We start from the raw sequence: 13986 nt of genomic DNA on the forward strand, positions 1-13986 counted from the left end.
GAAGCAATTCTGTGTCTCTGCTCCTATATTATTCAGTCAAACATGTCTAGAAAACGAACAGAAATGTTAATGTACTTTCTCATGTTATTCACATGCAGTTATCATAAGAGTAGCAGCAGGGGCAAAAACTTTCAGAAATTATCTACCTGCTACTAAGCAAAGTAGGGTTTTTTGGGGTGGGGTTGTAAATATGAAATATGAACGTATGTGGAAACTTTACTAAAGTGAATTAATTCATTATCATGGTCTTAAATTGTAGTTTAGTAATGGTTACTGTTACAATATTAAGTGGGAATGTCATATTTCATGATTACACTCTATCCAGTAATTTTACATAGGCATATTAAAGGAAGATGTTGATATGATTATAACTAGGTGACAGTATAAATTATTGCTATTTTACATTTGTGCTGGTTGAAAGGCAGCTTTTGTTTGCAATGGTAATTCAAAATTTGGTAATTTAAAACTTGAACCCTGATCATAGTGGTCAAAACAGGTAGGTAGTCTGGTAGTTAGAAGTCAGTGTAATGTGAACTTTTCCTATCGCTGACCCTGATTAAAAGGATTATGTGAGTAAATTCTCATTCTGTCGTTGATCACTTTCAGATTGATAATAAAACTAGTCTCACCTCTATCTTTTTTTTTAAATCAGGGCAAAGAAATTCACTGGAAGAGAATTAGGGTTTATTTAAAAAAAAAAACCTAATTCCTTTCCAGTGTATTTCTTTGCCCTGATTTTTTTAAAAAAAATTAAGACATTTCGTATGAATAGCAAAATCAAATAAGTATGTAACAAAATGATGAATTATGTAATGTCTTATTTTAATGTTTATATATTTAATAATAAACTTTTTTTCCAAAAAAAAAGAGAGAATTAGGGTTTATAGTTCTTGTAATCTTCTATTTGATTTGTTTAGTTTTTATGAAAGTTTATATGTTATGTATAGACAGCATCCCTGTATGAAAATACAACTTCAACAAATGAATTGAAACGTATACAACAAGCATATTGTTGTTGTTGTTGTTGTTGTTGTTAGAAGGGACCTTGGAGGTCTTCTAATCCAACCAAACAGACAAATGGTTATCTATCATATTCTTTAAAACTTCCAGTGTTGGAGCATTCACAATTTCTGGAGGCCAGCTGTTCCACTGATTAATTGTTCTAATTGTCAGGAAATTTCTTCTTAGTTCTAAGTTGCTTCTCTCCTTGTTTAGTTTCCATCCATTGCTTGCTTTCTTGCTTGCTTGCTTGCTTATTTGTTTGTTTCTTGTTAATTACTCAGGGCAGCATACAAATTATTATATTGTTACACTATAATATCTATGTGGTCAATGTTTGGGAACATTATTGTGAAATATTGCCATTTCTGCATCTACGGTAGCATTCTAATTAATAGTAACGATAAAACTTTTCCTCCCCTCATATTGCATAGAATTGGATGATAATGTAGTAACTTGTGTGGCAGAAGTAACAGTGGCATCAGCATATATGCTAAGCCAGTGATAGCGAACCTTTTTTTGTTCGGGTGCCAAAAGGGCACCCTTTTGGCATCCGAGTGTGCGTGATAGTGCGCACTCTCGTGCCCATCTATAACACAATGTCATCCCCCACCAGGTATGCATGCACAAACCCTCCCACCCCCAAATGCATATGCGCAGGCCTCACTGAAGTCTACAGACTTCCGGTCGGCCCACTGGGTCCATTTTTCACAGGTTTAGGAGGCTTTCCTGAAGCTTGGGAAGGGCAAAAATGGCCTCCCCCGCCCTCCAGAAGGCTGAAAATTAGTTGGCCAGAGCACATGTGGGCGCTGGAGCTGACATAGAGTAACGCCTCATATGCCCTCAGATATGGGTACACATGCCAACTGTGGCACGTGTGCCATAGGTTCTCCATCATGGTTCTAAGCAAATTTGGGTATTTGTAAATGTTTTTGTTATGGATAATATTTATTTATAAACAAATAACTAGATAAATATTTATTTATTTATCTAAAGCAGTGTAGAATTATTTACTTACTTACTTACTTACTTACTTACTTACTTACTTACTTACTTACTTACTTACTTATTGGATTTATATGCTGCCCTTCTCCGAGGACTCAGGGTAGCTTACAACATATAAAAGAAACAATAAAATCCAGTGGCTTAATCCAATTAAGTAAAACTAGGTAAACTAATCTAAAATCCCCAAATTATGTTAAAAATCAATCACACCCATTCAGACAACAGCCATATATAACATTTGTCAGCCGGGGGCTAAGATCTAATAGCTCCAAGCCTGGTGACATAAATGAGTCTTAAGACTCTTGCGGAAGGCGAGGAGGGTGGGGGCAGTATGAATCTTAGGGGGAGCTGATTCCAGAGGGCCAGGCCCCCCACAGAAAAGGGCCAGGCCCCACCCAGCGACATTTTCTAGTTGACTAGACTTGGAGAAGGCCAACTCTGTGGGACCTAACCGGTTACTGGGACTCAAACGGCAGAAGGTGGTCCCGCAAGTAATCTGGTCCGATGCCATGTAGGGCTTTATAAGTCATTATTATTTATTTATTGGATTTGTATGTTGCCGCTCTCTGAGGACTCGCGGTGGCTCACAACATATCAGAAACAATATAACAAATACATCTAAAAATCCAATTATTATGGCTAAAAAGGCTTTAAAAAGCTCTAATATGATTTAAAAACATTCATCACCATTCACTCAACGAAACATACTAATACACTCGCCGGCCAGGGGGCTAGGATCTAATGACTCCAAGCCTGGCGGCATAAATAGGTCTTTAAGCTTTTACGGAAGGCGAGGACCAACACTTTGAATTAGTTTATATGATTGTTCCTTGCTTATTTCTATTTTAGTTATCATACGATGAAGACTTAATTGCAAAGCAGGAACTTTCTAGTTTAAACCTAATGTGTGTTCTAAGTATCCTAATATCCACTAAAACACAGAGAGAACATGTTTTTGTGCACGCACAACTTTGAGTCAGCGTTAACTGCTGATAACCACCTGGACAAGCCCCGTACAATTATCTTGGCAAGATTTCAGCAGCGGTTTAACATTGCCTTCTTGGGCTTCTCCTATAGCTGAGAGAGGGAGAACTGCTTATTTGCCTAAGGTGAAAGTAGAAGTTATTTCTGGACTGATGCCTTAACCACTATACAAACGTGTATGTATTAGAGTATATGTGTGTATTGAGACACATATAAAGAATGTGGAAATTCATACCAGTGTTTTCCTGAAAATAAGATTCTATGTTATATTTTTTTGAACTCTAAAATAAGCTCTTTGCCTTATTGCCATGCACTCAAAAGACCAATTGGGCTTATTATCAGGGGATGTCTTATTTTGGAGAAAATAGGGTATTAACTATGTAATAGCTGCTCTGCTTCTATGTTTTCTTTCTATTTTGCCAGGATTTAGATTCCTGACAGCCAATCAATCTGCTGTTTAGTGTATTATTGGGAATGCAAGTATGTTGAGACAAGGGATTTAAGGATATATTTTGAGGGTTAACAAGTTGGGATAGACATGATTCCAAAACCTGGCCAAACAGGCTTTTGACAAGTTGCCAAGTGTGAATGCTTACATTGTTGCTATCGATCCATTACTTTTCTTTGATATGGACCAAAAGGGTTCCTCACTCTGATCTAGAATGAGTTGCCTTTGTGTGACAGAGCCTGAGAGAAAGAAAGTGACAGACCACTCATTCATTATGGGCATTCTTCTTTATTTTCTTTATTTTATTTATGCCGCCTTTCTCCTTAGACTCAGGGAGGCTTACAACATGTTAGCAATAGCACTTTTGAACAGAGCCAGCCTATTGCCCCCACAATCCGGGTCCTCATTTTACCCACCTCGGAAGGATGGAAGGCTGAGTCAACCTTGAGCCGGTGATGAGATTTGAACTGCTGACCTGCAGATCCACAGTCAGTTTCAGTGGCCTGCAGTACAGCACTCTACCTGCTGCGCCACCCCGGCTCTTTCCCACAAGGGATTTTGATTAACCAAATATTTACTGATACCATCACCTAGTCCAAGCCCCATGAAACTTATTTTGGGGCACTGAGATAATGGAAGTGACTGGGTTTTCTTGGGAACTGTCAGAATGATGACTTTTTCTTCAGTTCGAATGACATAGAGTTGAGATTTATAGTGCTCAACTAATCCTTGGCAGGAAAGGCTTTTTGTGTAACTTTAAGCCAGTAATATTCATACTGTCCTTCAAACAAACTCCAAAGCTAAAGATGGAAAGCCTATTTATGAATTATAGTGGTTATATTATTCAAGAATTAATATATTACAAATAAGCAGACTAATGAATATGTTGGGCAGTCTTCACAGTCTTTTTTGCTTTTTTAATTCCACTTTTTTTGTGCTGCCAAGTCTTCCAGGGGTGAAATCCAGAAGTTTCTGATAGGTTCTGGAGAACTGATAGCAGAAATTTTGAGTAGTTCAGAGAACCGGTAGTGAAAATTTTGAGTAGTCCGGAGAACCGGTAGTGGAAATTTTGAGTAGTCCGGAGAACCGGTAGTGGAAATTTTGAGTAGTTCAGAGAACCGGTAGTGAAAATTTTGAGTAGTTCGGAGAACCGGTAGTGGAAATTTTGAGTAGTTCGGAGAACCGGTAGTGGAAATTTTGAGTAGTTCGGAGAACCGGTAGTGGAAATTTTGAGTAGTTTGGAGAATTAGTAGTGGAAATTTTGAGTAGTTCGGAGAACCGATAGTGGAAATTTTGAGTAGTTCAGAGAACCGGTAGTGGAAATTTCGAGTAGTTCGGAGAACCGGTAGTGGAAATTTCGAGTAGTTCGGAGAACCGGTAGTGGAAATTTCGAGTAGTTTGGAGAACCGACAAATACCACCTCTGTCTAGCCCCAGAGAGAGGTGGGAATGGAGATTTTGCAATATACTTCCCTCAGGAGTGGGGAGGGAATGGGGATTTTGCAGCATTCCCCGGTCACTCCCACCAAGTCACTCCCACCAAGCCACACCATGCCTACCATACCATGCCCACAGACCAGTGGTAAAAAAGTTCGGATTCCACCACTGAACTCCTCCCTAATTTATAAGTAATATTTTTTCACAAATAACTTTATATCCTCATCTCTCTTATACTAGACACATTGACATCAAAAGAAGAACTGCCTTAGATCAGGTCAAAGACAAATTTAGTTTAGCAATCAGTACAGTAGTTAATAAGAATAGGAGAGACTATGAATAGTTAATAAGAATATTATTTATCCCATCATTTTCATTTTACCTGGTTAGGATTAAGATTGCTTTGATCATGTTGGCAGCCATATAAGACAGAGGTTAATCAAAAAACCATTCAGGGATAGTTCAACTCCAAGTATATTCTTTACTATTATACTTCAAGTGTCATAGACTTATGTCTCAACTATTTGTCCCTAATAGATTTGTGGCATCAAGTAAAGACCTTTTTCCATTTGCTAGCAGCTAGAATATAATAGAGTCACAGGGTTGGAAGAGACAATGGAATAGCCACCCCGAGTCCACGGAGAGGGGCGTCATACAAATCCAATTAATAAAATAAAATAAATAAAATCATCTACTCCAACTCCCATACCCAAGGCAGGAGACCATGTACCATCCCAGATAAATGGTTCACAGAGTTGTTCAGCAGAGATAAAGCTCATAGAGATGAAGCATGCATTATGAAATTAGAGATAATTTCTTCTCAGTGTGCCGACTAGTTTGATTTGACTTTATAAATGCCATATGAAATTCTTCTGCACCGACATCTTATTATTGTGATTAAAAAAACATCAAGGGGAAGAACTGTAGTTGTGATGGGGCAGATAAGGAGAATGTGAAAGCTACCCAAAATTTTGTTCTAACCCACTTTTTGTCATCCACAGCTAAAAAACATAAATTATGCTACCTTGAAATGTCCTAATAAAGCATATATTTTCATAATCCTTGTGAAATCTCCCTATCACAAAAGTTCAAACATCTTCCACATATTATAAGCTCTGCTTGCTAGCTATGCTAATTATGCACCAAAGAGTTAATAAATTGGTACATTTCCAAAGGGTATTCCTTTTAATTATAAGATTTTCTTTGTCAATTGGGATATTGCCAAGAATTTTTGAACATTATGGATTTGTAGATCACAAAGAGTAGGTCCCACCAGGGACAGTATGGAAACATAGAAGAAGAGATCACCCAATAGCTATGGTTTATTTTATCAAAGCTCATGAAAAAGAAGTTAATTTTCCCATTGGGCGCTCAGCCAATTTAGTAATTGTGTGACCTGCATACAAGTATGGAAAAAAGAGCTAATCTGGAGAAGTTCTTAGTAATGAACAAAATAATGGATCAATTTCAGATTTGTCATGGAAACATTGCGTCAGCCTAGTAACAATGACGTCAAGTTGACAGTGCCATTTAGACACTTATTATTTTGTCTGGAACACACCTGTTCAAGAGCAGGGAGAGTAAGGACTTCTCATTTTCCATGCATTGCTATGATGTGATAAAATCAGGTGGGATAATTTGAAAAAAAATCATTTTAGTATAATTTTTTGTTTTAAGTTTATTTTGACTTGTATAATTTTGCTGACATTGGTAAGGAATTCATAAACTGTGCTACAGAAGATTAACTAATCTTTATGGAAGTTTATGATACAGATATGTGCATTCTTCAACTAAAGTTTCTTCTGTTTCACTTTTATTTTCTTTATATGTAAACAAAACATTTTAACATTTAATAATTAGATTTATAATAATTATTAATAAACTTAATAATATAAGTTAATAGCTTGTTTGTTTTTATTTTTTAAAACTGTGTTCTTTATCTCTGTGACTTGTGCTCTGATCATCTTAGTTTCAGGATTCACTGAAAGACTATACTTTGGTACAAAAATAAACTATTAGTATACAAGAAGTTGCTGTATTTTTAAAATTTTGATAACAGACTGAATGATGGATATCTTGTTCACAGCAATATTTTACATGTTTATATAATATAGTTTATATTTGTATATATACTGTATTTGTGGATAGATAGATAGATAGATAGATAGATAGATAGATAGATAGATAGATAGATAGATAGATAGATAGATAGATAGATAGATAGACGGGCTACAAGAATGGTGGAAGGTCTTAAGTATAAAACGTATCAGGAAAGACTTAATGAACTCAATCTGTATAGTCTGGAGGACAGAAGGAAAAGGGGGGACATGATCGAAACATTTAAATATGTTAAAGGGTTAAATAAGGTCCAGGAGGGAAGTGTTTTTAATAGGAAAATGAACACAAGAACAAGGGGACACAATCTGAAGTTAGTTGGGGGAAAGATCAAAAGCAACATGAGAAAATATTATTTTACTGAAAGAGTAGTAGATCCTTGGAACAAACTTCCAGCAGACATGGTTGGTAAATCCACAGTAACTGAATTTAAACATGGCTGGGATAAACATATATCCATTGTAAGATAAAATACAGGAAATAGTATAAGGGCAGACTAGATGGACCAGGAGGTCTTTTTCTGCCGTCAGTCTTCTATGTTTCTATATATTACTGCATTGTAAGCTGTTCAGAGTTGCTTTGCACAGAGAGATGTGCTGTGTGTGAGAGAGATGGAGAGAGGGGGTGCAGATAGAAAGAAGCTGAAAATTAAAGTTTTTAAATGCATATAAGGAATTTGTGAGAGCTAAAGAATAACAGGTAGTCTCAGGTAATAACTACAATCAATCAAGAGGAATCAACATGCTTCCTGACAAAAACACAGGAACTGGGAACTGAGTTCATTTCCTACCCGCCACCTAATCATATTGAACAGATAAGAAGAGCAGACTTTGAATGGAGCTCATGGTTTCTGCACATAACACTTTAAGTGGCTGACAGTTGCAGAATATTTTAGTATTTATTTTAGGAAACTGACTGGTGAGGTAAACATTCATTATTCACTGACCCAGGAAATATTGTTTAGATTATTTTTAAAACCAGTGAGACCAGTAGGCACTCACTAGTATTTCTGAGTGATAACTAGCAAATTAAACACTTTTCATTCTTTTTGAGTAAATTCATCAACAATGAACAATATTTCAAAACTTCTTTATAAGATAACTCCCATGAACATGAAGTGAAATTTACTTTAGTCATTAATAAATGGGAAAGAACCTTATAAAATGATAAAGATTGATAGGTTTTTATGCCAAGAACCAAAAATAAACTTGTCTTTATGAACAATCTGGTTTATATATAATTCAATCGCTTCAAATTAAGGCTAAAACTAGTTCCACAAAACATATCTGCTCTTTTAAATGAATTATACTAAATTATACTAAAATTATGCTAAATTATACTAAAAAATATTTATTTATTTATTTATTTATTTATTTATTTATTTATTTATTTGATTTGATTTGATTTGATTTGATTTGATTTGATTTGATTTGATTTGATTTGATTTGATTTGAATGCCGCCCCTCTCCGTAGACTCATCCAATACGATTTTATTTAACATTGACTTTTCCTTGCTCAAGAATGCTTACCATCTTTATTCAATGATAGCTATTAACTTAGTGATATAAAACAAATTAGGTTTCTGTTTCAATTTTTTTCAGTAATATTTTTGAGATTTATATGAAGTTAGACGGCCAAAATCCATTTGTATCTCCTGGGAAAAATCAAATCCAGTTTCTTTATTCCATATAAAAAATGAGCAAGGGTCTATCTAATTCTAAAACCATACCACAAGCCACATTTGATAATTATCATTAAGCCAGAAATATTATAAATAGGCATGATAATTTGCATGCTGTAATACGAGAAACCTATGAGAATACAACCATCATTTAAGCCACGGAATTTGGTGAAATTGAATTGCTTGCTGCTATTCTATTTTCCCCCTTGCTGTACCGGAAAATAGAAAAGATTTTAAAGAGTGAGAAAATAGAAAAAGGGAGAATGAGTACAAATCATGAAATAGTACATTCCTGTCTTTGAGCAAGAGTGCATAACACTGTTCTAAGGAGGTATGTACATGAGTTTTGTTCTAATCTGTATCTTAAATTAAGACAAATATTTTAGAGCAAATTTGCTCTAGCGGATGCATGTGTACACAGACAGCCTACATCAGTCCAGAACACAGCAGTCAGGATGTGAAGGTCTATTAAGGGCTCCTGATGAACTGTAATCTGTCTAAGCAATCTGGTACATTGAAAGATGCTTATTAACTGAGTAAAGAAACAGACTCTCTCCTCATTGGATTTATTACACACCAACATTCTTCTCTGGTATTTTCTCTTCTCTCTTGATTGCAGCAAAACTGCTGATTTCTCTTAGTCTCTCATGATAATGATGATTTGTTGTGCTTAGTGGAAGCCATGCAAAACTAGTCTAATAAAAGTTTTAGTGGTCCATGTTTCCCTTGCTTTAGATATAGGTAAGTATCAATATCCAGAATCTCATGAATTTTGGGTTCTTGCTGTGTAAAAGCAAAATTAAATTTCTTAAAACTGCAACAATGCAATAGAGTTAATACTATACATGAATGTACAGTGATACCTTGTCTTACGAAATGAATTGGTTCTGGGATGAGGTTTGTAAGACGAAACAGTGTTTCCCATAGGAATCAATGGAAACGCGATTAATGCGTGCAAGCCTAAAACTCACCCCTTTTGCCAGCCAAAGCACCCGTTTTTGCACTGCTGGGATTCCCCTGAGGCTCCCCTCCATGGGAAAACCCACCTCTGGACTTCTGTGTTTTTGTGATGCTGCAGGGGAATCCCAGCAGTGCAAAAACAGGTGCTTCGCTGGCAACGGAAGTCTGGAGGTGGGGTTTCCCAGCGAGGGGAGCCTCAGCAAAATTGCAGCATCACAAAAACACGGAAGTCCTCGAAACCCCACCTCTGGACTTCTGTGTTTTTGTGATGCTGCGATTTCGCTGAGGCTCCCCTCACTGGGAAACCCCACCTCCAGACTTCCGTTGCCAGCGAAGCACCCGTTTTTGCACTGCTGGGATTCCCCTGCAGCATCACAAAAACACAGAAGTCCAGAAGTGGTGGAGGGGAGCCACGGGGGAATCCCAGCAGCGCAAAAATGGGTGCTTCGCTGGCAACAGAAGTCCGGAGGCAGGGCATTCCAGTGGCGGCTTGGGTTTGTAAGGTGAAAATAGTTTGGAAGAAGAAGCAAAAAAATCTTAAACCCCGGGTTTGTGTTTCAAAAAGTTTGTATGACAAGGGGTTTGTAAGGTGAGGTATCACTGTACTTTGTATGATTTAATATTTCCTATTATATATTATTTCATATGCATGCATCTCAGCGGCTGGTCAGGTACCACAGAGTTGGCCTTCTCCAGGTTATGTCAGCCAGACAAGCCTTTCAGAAAGTCCAGAAAGAGGGATTTCCTTTTAAAATATTTTTATTAGTTTTTCCAAATTTTAAAAACAACATTTCAATAGTTTAGTACAGATGTGTGCCCAATTTCTTATGTTTGTTACATTTCTTATATCATTTCTCTCTATATATGTTACATTGCATGTTTATATATTCCATTTAGTACATCCGTTCACATTTTATTCCTATTTTTACCTTCGTTACCAATCCAATCGTACCAATTGTTCCAAATCTCACAATACAGTACTCTGAATTACCATTTCCCTTAATCTCCATAGTCATCCTACCCATTTCTGCACAACTATAAATTTTTTCTATGATATTATTTTCTGGCGGGATCTCCTTACTTTTCCAGAATTGAGCATCAGAAAGATGGATTTCCATTTTCCAGCTAGTCAGGGCTTTGCTGAAAATTCTGGAGGTTGAAGTCTACCTAGCTAGAAAGTACTCAGGTTGTAAAAAGCTGCCATAGCCTATTTTTTAAAATGCCATTCTTGTTGTGCAGTGTTGTAGCATTTAAGCTTGGTGATAGCTGGAAAACTCATTACATTTTACAATACCGGCAGTGTGCGATATTTCCTATCCATCATATGATCCTTCACTCTGCACACTTTATTTTCTTGTTTGCTTTTGCTCAGTTACATGTTAATGTGAACGCAGATATGTGGTTGCCCTGGAAAAAAGATGTTAAGGAAAATGAGTAAACGTTAATGGACAAGCATATGGCAAATAACATTTATTTGTGCAATGTTAATTTTTTGCTGTCGTCATAGTCTGTCCTTTTATCATAAAAGTATGAAAGGGTATGAAGAAAAAAATCACACCTGGCAGACAGACCTTTATTTTCTTTGCGTTTCGTAACATGTGGCTCAGTTCGAGTTGCTGTTTTGTGACATAGGGCTCTGTGCATTGTTTTATTATTTATTGTTTTATTATTCTCCTGCCCAATTTGGGTTGGCAATTTGGGTATGTTGCAAGTCATGTCTGTAAGGAGTTACATCTGACAGGAATTGTAGGAGGTGACCAGCTTGAGCCTGAAATGGGGGTCAAACACATCCTAAGTCACAAGGATCCACCCGCAAGAAATTTAAGTCCAACCTATCTTGAATGCTTCTCTTATCTCCCGTTCATTTCTCTTGACTGTTAGTCAGATTCTTGTAGGCAGCTTAAGTTTACAATAAACCTTTATACTCATTTCAACTGCCTGAATCTCTTGATCTCCCTGATCCTTGACAGGACCAGGAAGTAAGCCTATTCTGTGGCACCCACCCTATGGAATATCATTCCGGGGTGCCGCAGCAGGTAGAGTGCTGTACTGCAGGCCACTGAAGCTGACTTGTAGATCTGAAGGTCAGTGGTTCAAATCTCATCACCGGCTCAAGAGATGGGTAAAATGAGGACCCGGATTGTGGGGGCAATAGCCTAGCTCTGTTAAAAAAGTGCTATTGCTAACATGTTGTAAGCCGCCCTGAGTCTAAGGAGAAGGGCGGCATAGAAATTGAATGAATGAATGAATGAATGAATGAATGAATGAATGAATGAATGAATGAATGAATGAATTCTCCCTGATGGGAGGTGGGTCTCCTAACCTTCCCGACAGCCATTAAAACTTGATTGTGTATATAGGCCTGGAGGGTCGTAATGGACTGCTGATTTGATTAGGTGGCTCCATTGTGTGCAATTCGATGCTCTCTCTTAGCCTTTCATAATGATATTGCATTTTTGATACTTTTTGAAATGTTTTAAAATTGGATTTTATGGCTGTGCGTACTGTACACCACAGCTATCCCATATGAGATGAGGGGCGGCATACAAATCCAAGTAATAAATAAATAAAATAAATATGATCAATACATAAATATGTTGCAGTTAAAGGGACTGAGAGTGTCACCCGATATACACACTTACACGGTGCTTACCTGATAATAAATCCCCTCATATTCAGTGTATGTCCAGCACACCTAGTGGTGGTGAACCAATCATATATCAGAAACTGCCAGCAATATAAAGTAGACCATACTAAGAAACTAATGCTGTATAGGACAGGAACTTTTATTTTAACAGTTGCTGTAACAAACTTTGCAAGTCTGAACATATTTTCCCTGTCCCCCGCCTTTGTTTTTGTGTGAACTCTCTCTCTCTGTATGTGTGTGTGTGTGTGTGTGTGCGTGCGTGTGTGTGCGTGTGTGTATGTGTGTCTGTCAGCCAGACAATGTCATCTGGTGGGGCCCATGGGAAGGATCTTCTCTGTGGCTGCCCCAGCCCTTTGGAACGAGCTCCCCTCAGAGATTTGTACTGCCCGCACTCTCCCTGCCTTCCGCAAAGCTTTGAAGAGCCACCCCTGCCGGCAGGCTTGGGGCCATTAAAACTGTGACATCTTGCCCTGTCCATATGTAATGTGTGAACTTGTTTGTTTGGTTTTAATTGTGTATTTTTTAGAATATAGTTTTTATGTAGATTTCTAACATACTGTAAGCCGCCCTGAGTCCTAGGAGAAGGGCGGCATAGAAATCAAATGAATGAATGGATGGATGATAGATAGATAGATAGATAGATAGATAGATAGATAGATAGATAGATAGATAGATAGATAGATAAGCACTATATGAGCCCATGATGAAGAGTTCTTGATAGAAATTGTCAGACCCCCTTCTAGAAAACTCTTCTTGAAACAGCTGAGTGCTATGACATGGATAATTCCTAAAGCTGATACACTAGATATAGACACCTAAAGTGCAGATTTATGCGAGTTCAATTCCATAAAACAACATCCTACTACCCATATCTAATGACTCCCAGTTATGATGAAACCAGTAACACTGTGTTCTTCTGGTGGTCAATGTCAGAGGTGGGTTCCTACCAGTTCTAACTGGTTCTTTAGAACCGTTAGTAACTTGGTGATGACATCACAGAACCAGTTCTGTCGGTGTCTCCATGGGTGCTGCCATCTTGGATTTTGCTTCTGCGCAAATAGCAGAAGCTATATTTTTATTGCCTTGGGCCCACACACAAATAAGCAAACTGAGCAAACTGGCAGCAATATGATCCAGAACCCACCCTGGTAAAAATAATTAATCACCAATAGAGGTGGAAACAGTTCCTAACATGGTATCATTCGCTATAGAAACATGGACATTCAACAACACTGGAATAGATCAGTTTAAAAACTCATTTTTCTTTCCCTCAACATGAGCAAACCATGAGGTTCTGACTCACACTACTTGTTAACAGGTTTGCTACTCAACAGCTTGTTGAAATGAACTGAAAGGAAACCTTGGGATTCTTTCACGTGGGTTAGAAAAGTTGTCTCACTGTTATAATGAAAATTAATTATCCAAAAGATTTTCTTACAGTTGCTAGAAACTACATCCTGTTCTTGGTGAATATCAGTATAATTAATCTGGCTGGAATCCAAATGAGCTAATCATAGTTCAACCTAAACCTTTCAGTGGCATCTAGCACAGGAGAAAAAGAAATACAGTGATACCTCGTCTTACAAACGCGTCATCATACAAACTTTTCGAGATACAAACCCGGGGTTTAAGATTTTTTTTGCCTCTTCTTACAAACTATTTTTACCTTACAAACCCACCACTGCTGCTGGGATGCCCCACCTCCGGACTT

General features: G+C 37.4%; 1 protein-coding gene across 6 annotated transcripts in view; it reads left to right on the forward strand.

Moving 5' to 3' along the window:
• The window catches only part of LOC139155638 (kalirin), a 292637-nt gene that overhangs the window by 135809 nt on the left and 142842 nt on the right, over positions 1 to 13986 (forward strand). The gene's annotated exons all lie outside the window — the stretch shown is intronic.

This window comes from Erythrolamprus reginae, chromosome 1 (genome assembly GCF_031021105.1).
Source record: "Erythrolamprus reginae isolate rEryReg1 chromosome 1, rEryReg1.hap1, whole genome shotgun sequence".
Taxonomy (NCBI): Eukaryota; Metazoa; Chordata; class Lepidosauria; order Squamata; family Dipsadidae; genus Erythrolamprus; species Erythrolamprus reginae.